The 8,967-nt window shown below is 34.8% G+C and overlaps 1 long non-coding RNA gene across 1 annotated transcript; it reads left to right on the forward strand.

Moving 5' to 3' along the window:
- Nucleotides 1–4,184: 4,184 nt before the first annotated feature.
- Nucleotides 4,185–8,740, forward strand: LOC132629278 (uncharacterized). Its single transcript, XR_009578161.1, has 3 exons — nt 4,185–4,352; nt 5,007–6,306; nt 6,397–8,740. It is a non-coding gene; the product is annotated as an uncharacterized LOC132629278 (long non-coding RNA).
- The last annotated feature ends 227 nt before the right edge of the window (nt 8,741–8,967 follow it).

Consider the following 8,967-nt stretch of genomic DNA (forward strand, 5'->3'; position numbering starts at 1 on the left):
TTTTCTGTGTTTGCCAATCTTGAGTTTTTTGTTCGTCTTTAAAGCCTTTCAAATTGTTAACCCAGTCAACAGTGGGAAGAAAATGGTCAGATGGGGGAGCCTATAATGCTATGTTGTTTGGACACTTCAAAAACTTCAAAAATACCAACTGGTGCGTATTGGATCCTTTTAAAATAGTACAATATTTGAAGGGTTTGACACGGGTGAGAAAATATTTTTGGAGTCACTCGATACCTGTTCATATCCATGAATTAATGAATACCTGTTCTCATCCATAGATTAATGAAAGAATTTGTTCATATGTTACAGTAGGAGTAACTATACGCATGCAAAGTCAAACTAGTCCTAGTTCACTAATGAAACCATCTGATACTCGTTCCTTTTTTTTTTCCTTCAAAAAACAAGATTTTGCCAAAATGTTTTCACTTTTATGCATTCAACCAAAACACGCCCATGATTCTCTTGCTAGTAGAGATGACAATGATTATTAATACAAAACAACATTTGTATTATGAAGATTTATCAGACATGTTTTATATTGGCCACTAGCCTTTTTTATTCAGGATAGGGACTTACAATGTGGATAAGGTACACGGGTAAACTTATGACAATGATTATTAAAACATCAAAATATTTTGAATTGTTATATATATATCCCTAAAAAAATGAAAATAAAGTAGTAAAGAAAATGAATTGCCCCATACACCAGCTCTGATACCATTTTGAAAAAGTTAATTTTAAACCTAAGCCCTAAAAATTAGATAGTAAAATAAAAATTGTTCAAAACAAGGTCAAGAGGACAACCAAGTCCTCAATTAAAAAAAAGGGACAAGTGGATAGGGCTGTGCATGTTAACGGTTAAACCGATAACCCGAACTGATTATTGGGTTATTGGGTTAATGGTTCGGGTTAATGGATTACCGGTTCGGGTACCGGGTGGTGTTTTTGGGTTATTGGCTTATTGGGTCGGGTCGCGGGTTGACCATTTTTGTTAACGGGTTACCCGATAACCCGATAACAATTTAATTAATTACACTTCTACCCTTTCATATATATTAAGTTACTTACACTACAATTAGGGTTACTTCATTTCATTTCACGATTTTTGCACAACTCCAAAGTAGCCAAATGATCTAAAACCAGCCCCTCTTTTTCTTCCCTCTTCTTTGACAATTTCTGCCTCTTTCACGAACATGTATATTTTCAATTCTCACTCTTCTGTTATGGGGTTTTTGTTGGGGTTGGGAAATTAGGGAAATCACTTCCTTAGAATTGTAAATTTAATGTCTTTTCTTTGTTGGGTTGAGAAATAGTGGGAATTTCTTCTTGTATTGCTTGCAAATTGAGTTTTTGGTTATGGGTTTGTTTTTTTTGCTGTTAATGTTGCAAACCTGGTAATAATTTGTGCAATTTCTGTTTTTGGTTGAAGCATTACTTGCAAAAAGGGTTCTCTACTTAATTTTTGTGTTCTTTCTTTACAATGTAAGATGAATTGAACTCAAGTTACACAAAATCCAAATGGAATCTGAACACTTAAGCTCCATTTCATCTTATTCTTTTGGTAGTTTGTTTTATTTTTCTCGTAAGAATGCTTCTATATATGTCTTCTTTTGGATATATGCAGAAATTTCTACTTTTTCAAGAATGCACAATAAAAGTATTTAAGCCTTTCCTTCTATTTTATCACAAAAAAACTAATGATTATTTTGTATCTCGTGCAGCTCTATATTCTGCTCTATATAATCGTCATTCTCAGTTTCGGCAATTCAATCAGTTTCCGGTAAGTTTCTGATTCTCCTCTTCTTTTCCTTTGGATTTCATTCGAGATAACGAACGTTTGTTTTGTTTTGTTTTGTGCTATTTGAATTTTTATGTTTTGTTTGCTCGCTGTCATCTGTTTGATTTTTTTTTTTTTTTTGAAAAATCATAATTCACAGTGATATAAACACATGGCTGAAAATATGATAATTGATAAAGTAGTTGGTGAAAGTGGAGCTTCTAACTCAAAAGCAAGTCAAACTCAAACAGTTCAGTCCAAAAAAAGGAAAGAAAGGAGAAAAAGGTTTGTTGCGTGGACTTATTTTGATCCAGTTATTGATCCTGATGGAAATGAGAAGGGTGTTTGTAAATTCTGTAAAAGGTCTGTTGCGTGGACTTATTCCATCAATTGATACTTTCTCTGTTTCTATGTTAATTAGGTTTAACCATGCCTCAACTTTGTGGTCCTAAAGCTCGATCACCTGTTTGGGATCACTATGAAAAGCTTGAAGAAAATGATGATGGATGGTGCACCATGCAGTGCATTAATTGTGGTTTTTGTTTTGTTGACTTGACTAGAACTATTAGGACTATGTTTGGATTAATTTTCAGGTTTTTTGACAGTTTGACTGTTGTTTTTGGTTTTCTGAAATTCTGATGGTGCTAGACAAATTATTGTTAACTACAACACCACTTGCATTAGCTACTTTCAGTTTTGAAGTTATTAATATGGAATGGTAACTTATCTTTTATCTGGTGCTAATATGTTTTCAAATGTTGATGGCAACCTAGCCTTATTAGACTGTATACTTGTGCATTGCTAGATTTTTGGTGTTGTGGTGCTGCATTTTTATGAGATTAAATGGAAGGAGAAATTTACTACATGTTTCCTTTTAGAATGTCATAAGCTTGTTTATTCATGGAGTTGAAGAGAACTGGAAAGCAGAGTAGAAATATTCACTTGGCAGAAGTTGCCAGAGTTGATGCAAGTTGCTCTCCATTCATTTTGGTGCATTCATCTTTAGCAATGCTCACTATTGGTAAGTATTGTTAATTTTTGAAATTCAATATTCAGTAATGATTTAAAGATTCTCCAAAATGTGAACAGGACCACTGCAGATTGCCTGGTTAAATTTCTTCAAAAAGTTTATACCGCTTAACTGGTGTCTTTTGAACTTATTTTTGGAGGCATTCAACTTTGGTAATTTGGTGCTAATACTTGAGTTCTTGAACTAATTTTTATGCTAGGTTGTATTTCGCACTGGTGATGGGAAGGCATATGGGCGACTCATTAGTAAGTTCAGTAACGAGCTATCTTCAGCTATACGCCAACATCTTCTTTTTTTTTTTTAATAATTTTTTCTCTAGGAATGATAGTTGTCTGTTTCAAGCTTTTTGCATATTGACAAAGGGCAAGGTATGGCAATATGAATGGGTATTCTATTTGTTATCAATGTTCAATCATGATCTGCGTGGATAAATGTTCATTCATCAACCTTCAGCTAGACAATTTTCCTTCTGTGAGGAAAGAAAGTGTCCAACAGAGTGAAATCTATACATTCCTTTCCAATTGAACAAAACAAAATGTAATTTCTTAGTTTTTCTTGATTGGCCACTCTATTGCAATACACGCCACCATTTCCCTTCCCTTCAAAAATTAAAAAGTAGGAAAAGAATAAGGATAGCTGATTCTTCTTTCAATTTCTTACTTTTTTCAGTCTCGAATTAATTTCTGTCTGCGCTTTTGTGTGCTCTCTCTACCTTTCCTGGTTGCATAGGAACATCTAAAAGCTTCACAGGCATAGAGCAGAGCTCCTTCTACTGCAATTGTCATTTTTGTTTTATATGATTGCACAATTGATATTGCTGATTGGTTTCAAGTAGCAAATTTTTTGTTACATTATCATACTCTTTGCTTGAACAGGTGCTTGCTGTATCACGTGTCATGGTTGCATGGCAGCCTATTGGCATTACAATGGGTGTTTATGATATGTGTCACAGGTAACAATACATAAGCTCATCAATTTTTATTCATCATAAAATATATGTTAGTTCTTTTAAGCTCTTTACCACCATATGGCTAACTGTAAGATTTTGTATGAGCTTTCTATAATCCCTTCTCTTTTTGGTTGTGTGAAATCTTAACGGTTAAACCGATAACCGAACCGATAACATACAACAACCGATTAACCGATAACCCATTAACCGATATTTTAACGGTTTAATATGTCTACAAACCGATAACCAATAAGTTAAACCGATAATTTTGAAACCCGAACCGAACCGACCGATATGCAACCCTACAAGTGGGTCCTAGTTTTTTTTTTTTTTTTTAATAGTCACTTAAACACTAATTAAATAAATGGGGTCATAGTAGATTATTTAAAACTTTGAAAAAAACTTGCTAAAAACTGAAGGGTCTTCAATTGAAAAAACCCCCAACGGGAACTACACAAAAAAATACCTCAGCCCTCTTTCTTTCAATCCCTTTCAACGGGAACTCCACAAAAAATACCTTTCATTTTTCTACTTTGTTTTTTTCTGTGATTTTGCTAAAATTTCACTTCAACATTATCATCTTGCCATAATATCAGGTATTTCCTTTATTTTGTTTACTTCAAACTGTTAGAATAAGGGTTTAATGAAGAAGAAGAAGAAGAAGAAGAAGAAGAAGAAGAAGAAGAAGAAGAAGAAGAAGAAGAAGAGGAGCATAAAGATTATGAACTTTGATTTTGCTATTATCAGACAAAATTTTCTTTCTCTCAATACTTCTTTTACTGTTATTAGCTACAATTTGGTGGTATTAAACCGAAAATTGTTCTGGGTTGAACTTTTGCACCAACTATATTGTTCTGGGTTGAACTTTAGCACCAATTATATTAGTTGTATTAAAAAGAAAATTTAATTGGTTCAAATTCGATACAACATGCCCCAACAACTTTTGCAGTTGCTGGAACAACTTCTGTATTTGTTAGGATAACTTCAGCAGTTGTTCTAGCAACTGCAATAGTCGTTGGAACAAATGCAAAAGTTGTTAACAACTTTGTCGGTTCTAATAGAGACCTTTTAACAACCAATTCTGTGAATTCTCTTCCGATCAGCTGCTTAGGCATAGGACAACTTTTTTTATTGCTGGCACACAACTTTAGAAGTTGTGCTACAAATACAGTTGTTGTTCAATTTTTTTTTGTTGGTATTATTAAATTATATCATTTACTAATTTTAACTTTTTTTTGTGTGTAAATAAGATAAAATGGGCCAACATAAGAGGAAGAGAACCAGTTCACCTTGTCCTGATGCTAGTGAAAAATCTAGGAGCTTAGCTACTGCTAGAAAACAAGAGGCTGCATGTAATAAAAGAGCTACCACATCAGTACAAAAGCTGATTGATGAAGCAGCCGAGCAAGAGATGCTTTTGCTTGTGCACCTTTGGAGATAATGATACCTTTAAACAATGAGTAGTTGATTGGTGAAAAAGAAACACTTGAGAATAGTGGTGAAAAGTCAAGTGAAGAAAAAAGTGGCGAGAGTGCAACTGAGCAATCAGGTGAAGAGGAAACAAGTGGTGAGAATGCAACTGAGCAATCAGGTGAAGAGCAAAAAAGTGGTGAAAGTGCAACTGAGCAATCAGGTGAAGAGGAAAAAAGTGGTGAGAGTGCAACTGAGCATTCGGGTGAAGAGGAAAAAGAATAAAAGGAAAGGACTACGGTTGGTGAAGAGGATGCTCAATCAGTAGCCGTTGCTAGATCAAGTAATGATACTAGTGGTGGTAATTCAAAGGGTGCTGGATCATCAGGTAATAATAATGATCCCGATGCTCTTTCGGTTCCAGAATGCGTGAAAACCATTTCCATTGAAAAATATGGATTTAAGACCCACTTGAATAAGTTTTCGCCTTATGATTCAAGGATCAATGTGAGAGTCGGCTTTGGAACTCAATTTGTTGAGTTTAGAAAGGTTTTGATCGATCAACGTATTGAGAATGGTTTCAAAAAAATTTGCTTTGGTCAGTTTTTAAACTTGAGGAAAGATGTAGCAATACATCTCCCAATGAAGTTGGTGCACGACCTTCTTCTTCGCCGAATTTTTTGTGAAAAGAAAAAGGAAATTTGATGTGATTACAATGGCTTGCCTATTTGTTTTGACATCAATGAATTCGCTATCATGACTGGACTTCGATGTCATTCTCTCCCCCCTCTTAGTCAGCAGTTATCAAAGGTTGAAGAAAAGGGTACAAGTTTGGTAGATATAGTGGGGAAGTCTGTTGATGGTGATGGTCTCATTGAGAAGCTAAAGGATTCAAACTTGACCAAAAAACAAAAGATGGTTGTGAGCGTGGTTTGGTTCTTGCATAGCATATTATGTGCAAAAGATGCAAAAAAAAAAAAAGGTAGACACCAATTGGTTAAAAATGGCATCGAACCAAAATGTATTCAATTCTTATCCATGGGGTCGAATAAGCTTCAATCTTACTATTGAATATCTTTTAAAGAATTGAATCCAACCAAAAACCAATATAACCTTTATAGCTTTCCATAGGCGTTCGCGGTAAGTAATTAAAATGTTCATTTGATGGTTTTGAGTTAAATTATTATTTTGATTTTATGTAAACTAAATTGCATTTTAATTATTACGTAGGCTTGGGCATTTTGAAGCTATTCTGGCAGTTCAACGGCTAGCTAAGGATCCTTCACTTGAGAGGTCACTGCCAAGAATGATTAAATGGTTGTCCGCAAAACCAGCGAGAAAGACTAACTCTAACTCGGCAAATGTTGATCCTCTTGTTTAGACAAGAAAAGAGGTAAGATTCTACATGTAAATAATTTCAATTTTTTTTTGCAATCTAGAGGCTGCTAAAAAACATAGCACCCCTGCTATTACAGTGGGGACTCCAAATTTTAGACCTTCATCTGCTTGTTTTGTTGTTGATTAGTCCTCCATTCAAGATTGCATTCAAGATTGTTGAACCCCTCCCCCCTCTCTAACCCTTGTATATGATTTGTAATGAGGTTTCTAAGTTCTTAAAATGAAGTGAGATGGTATGATTTCTTACAAATAAGCTGTTGGTGGCAGACTACTAATATTTTAGGCATGGACAACTTTAAGAATTTTGGAATTTGTGGCAGGTATTGGTTGAATGAGCAATGTTGACCTCTCTCCAGTAAATGGAAGGAGTTACATTAATTAGTCTCATTATGCAGCATCTTTGTATGGTTGATAGCTAGTAACTGTACCAAGTGTCAACCTTCCTTTTTATTATCACCACGCGGTTCCCACTTTCATCATGTTTCTTTTGCAATTCTTAGATTGATTGTTGCATGTATCTTTAATGATTGGTAGTAGTGCACATGTTAATCGTGCTGACAATTGGGAAAACATCAAAGGCTTCCAGTGATGAGCTTTGAGTTGTAGAAATACATAAATGGTTTTTGATTATATATTGGCCAATGGATTTTAAAGTCAGTTTGGATGAACTTTTATTATCTTGAGATAGGACTATTTTGCTGCATCTTTTCCTGGTCCTTGATCTGTTTTAATTACCTTTTAGAGTGCTAGGAATTCAGCTTCCAGGTGTATCCTGAGCGCTCATTCCCGGACACCACTTGGTTATGCTGAGTACTCAAAATGCTAGAATTTTAATTGAATGACCATTTACTGCCTTAACATGGAAGTTAGATTGAAGTCTCTTGGATAATATGTTAAAACATTCTTTTTCCGACAAAACCTGCCACTAAGCTTTGACAAGTCGCTAATGGTACTGATCAAATTGCAATCTTGTTGATAATATATCAGATGCATAATGGTGGCTAATCAAATTGCTACTCTCTTAAGTGAAGAAATTAAAGGGGTTGAACAATAAGTTGAAAAATTGGGACAGATCAATGCTTAAAACCTCAAACTCTATGTAACATTAATTGTCTTTATCCCAAATAACACGTATTTGAGAACAATAAATAAGCATAATTTGAAAATGACTTGTTGAGAATAGAAGCTATATGCATGGGATGATCAGTGTAACTTTCTAATAGTAGTTTGAAGTTATTATTATTATTATTATTATTATTATTATTATTATTATTACATGTCTGTAGGTTCGTTTTGAGCCTATTCTATTACTAGCAAATGAATGATAATAGAACCTGGTACTCTCATCAGATTGTAATAAGTTCCAGCATATCTGTGAGGTTTTAATTGTAATCATCAGATTGTAATAAATTGTAATCATCAAAACATATTGGAGATTTTAATTTTTTATTTTTCCCTTTCTTGATGAGGTTTTTTGTGTTTGCTAAATATTCAAACTCATTTTCTTAAATGCAAATGCAAAATCAGATTGTGCACCTTTTTCATTTTCCAACAAAAATAGAGAAAGCGAAGGATTATATTCAAGATATTACGCCCTTTGAAGATGGTCCGGATCCAAACATTGATGTTTTAAAAGCTGAGTTGACACATGTAACAACCATAAAATTAGATATAATTGGTGGTGATGAGAGTCTTGAGAGAGTTGGTGGCGAGGAGAGTGTTGTGAGAGATTGTGGTGTTGAGCAGAGAGTTACTACCCAAACCATTAGTCCACATGTGGACTTTAATATTTGTAGATCTTTTGGCGTTGCAGGAGGAGGATACTCGTATGTAGCTGATCTTGGTAGGGAAGTAGATACTCCTGGAGCGACAAAAACAACAGGTGTGAGTATCTCCAAGGTCCCTTGTTGTTGTGAATGCAAAAATTGTTGTGATAAGCATAATGCCCTTTTGGAGGCAATAAATTCATTGTCAGTGAAGTTAGAAAAGCAGCAGCCAAAGAGGAATAAATTTCCGAGCCACGTAATGCAATCTCCTTGTACTCCCGAATTAAGGAGAAGGTTGGCCATAAATACCAAAGCCAAGAATGCTAGGACAAAGAACAAATTAAAGGTGAATTGTACAAACCTCTTGCGACGGGGAAGATAGAGGCCTTTAAAGACTTCCTCGGTAAGAAGGAAGAAGAATGTACTTGAGTGATGAATTCAATTACCAAGACTTGGAGAACATGACTGTCACGCCCCAAAACCCACCCTAGGCGTGACCGGCATCCGACGTCATGAACAACATCGGAAGAACCTAAATGATACAATAATAACACTTGAACCCGCCAGGTTCAACATTCGCCTCCAACAGTTTATAAAATAAAGGTAAACAAATCATGCATATATGAACTAAATCAGC

Source organism: Lycium barbarum, chromosome 2 (assembly GCF_019175385.1).
Source record: "Lycium barbarum isolate Lr01 chromosome 2, ASM1917538v2, whole genome shotgun sequence".
Lineage (NCBI taxonomy): Eukaryota > Viridiplantae > Streptophyta > Magnoliopsida > Solanales > Solanaceae > Lycium > Lycium barbarum.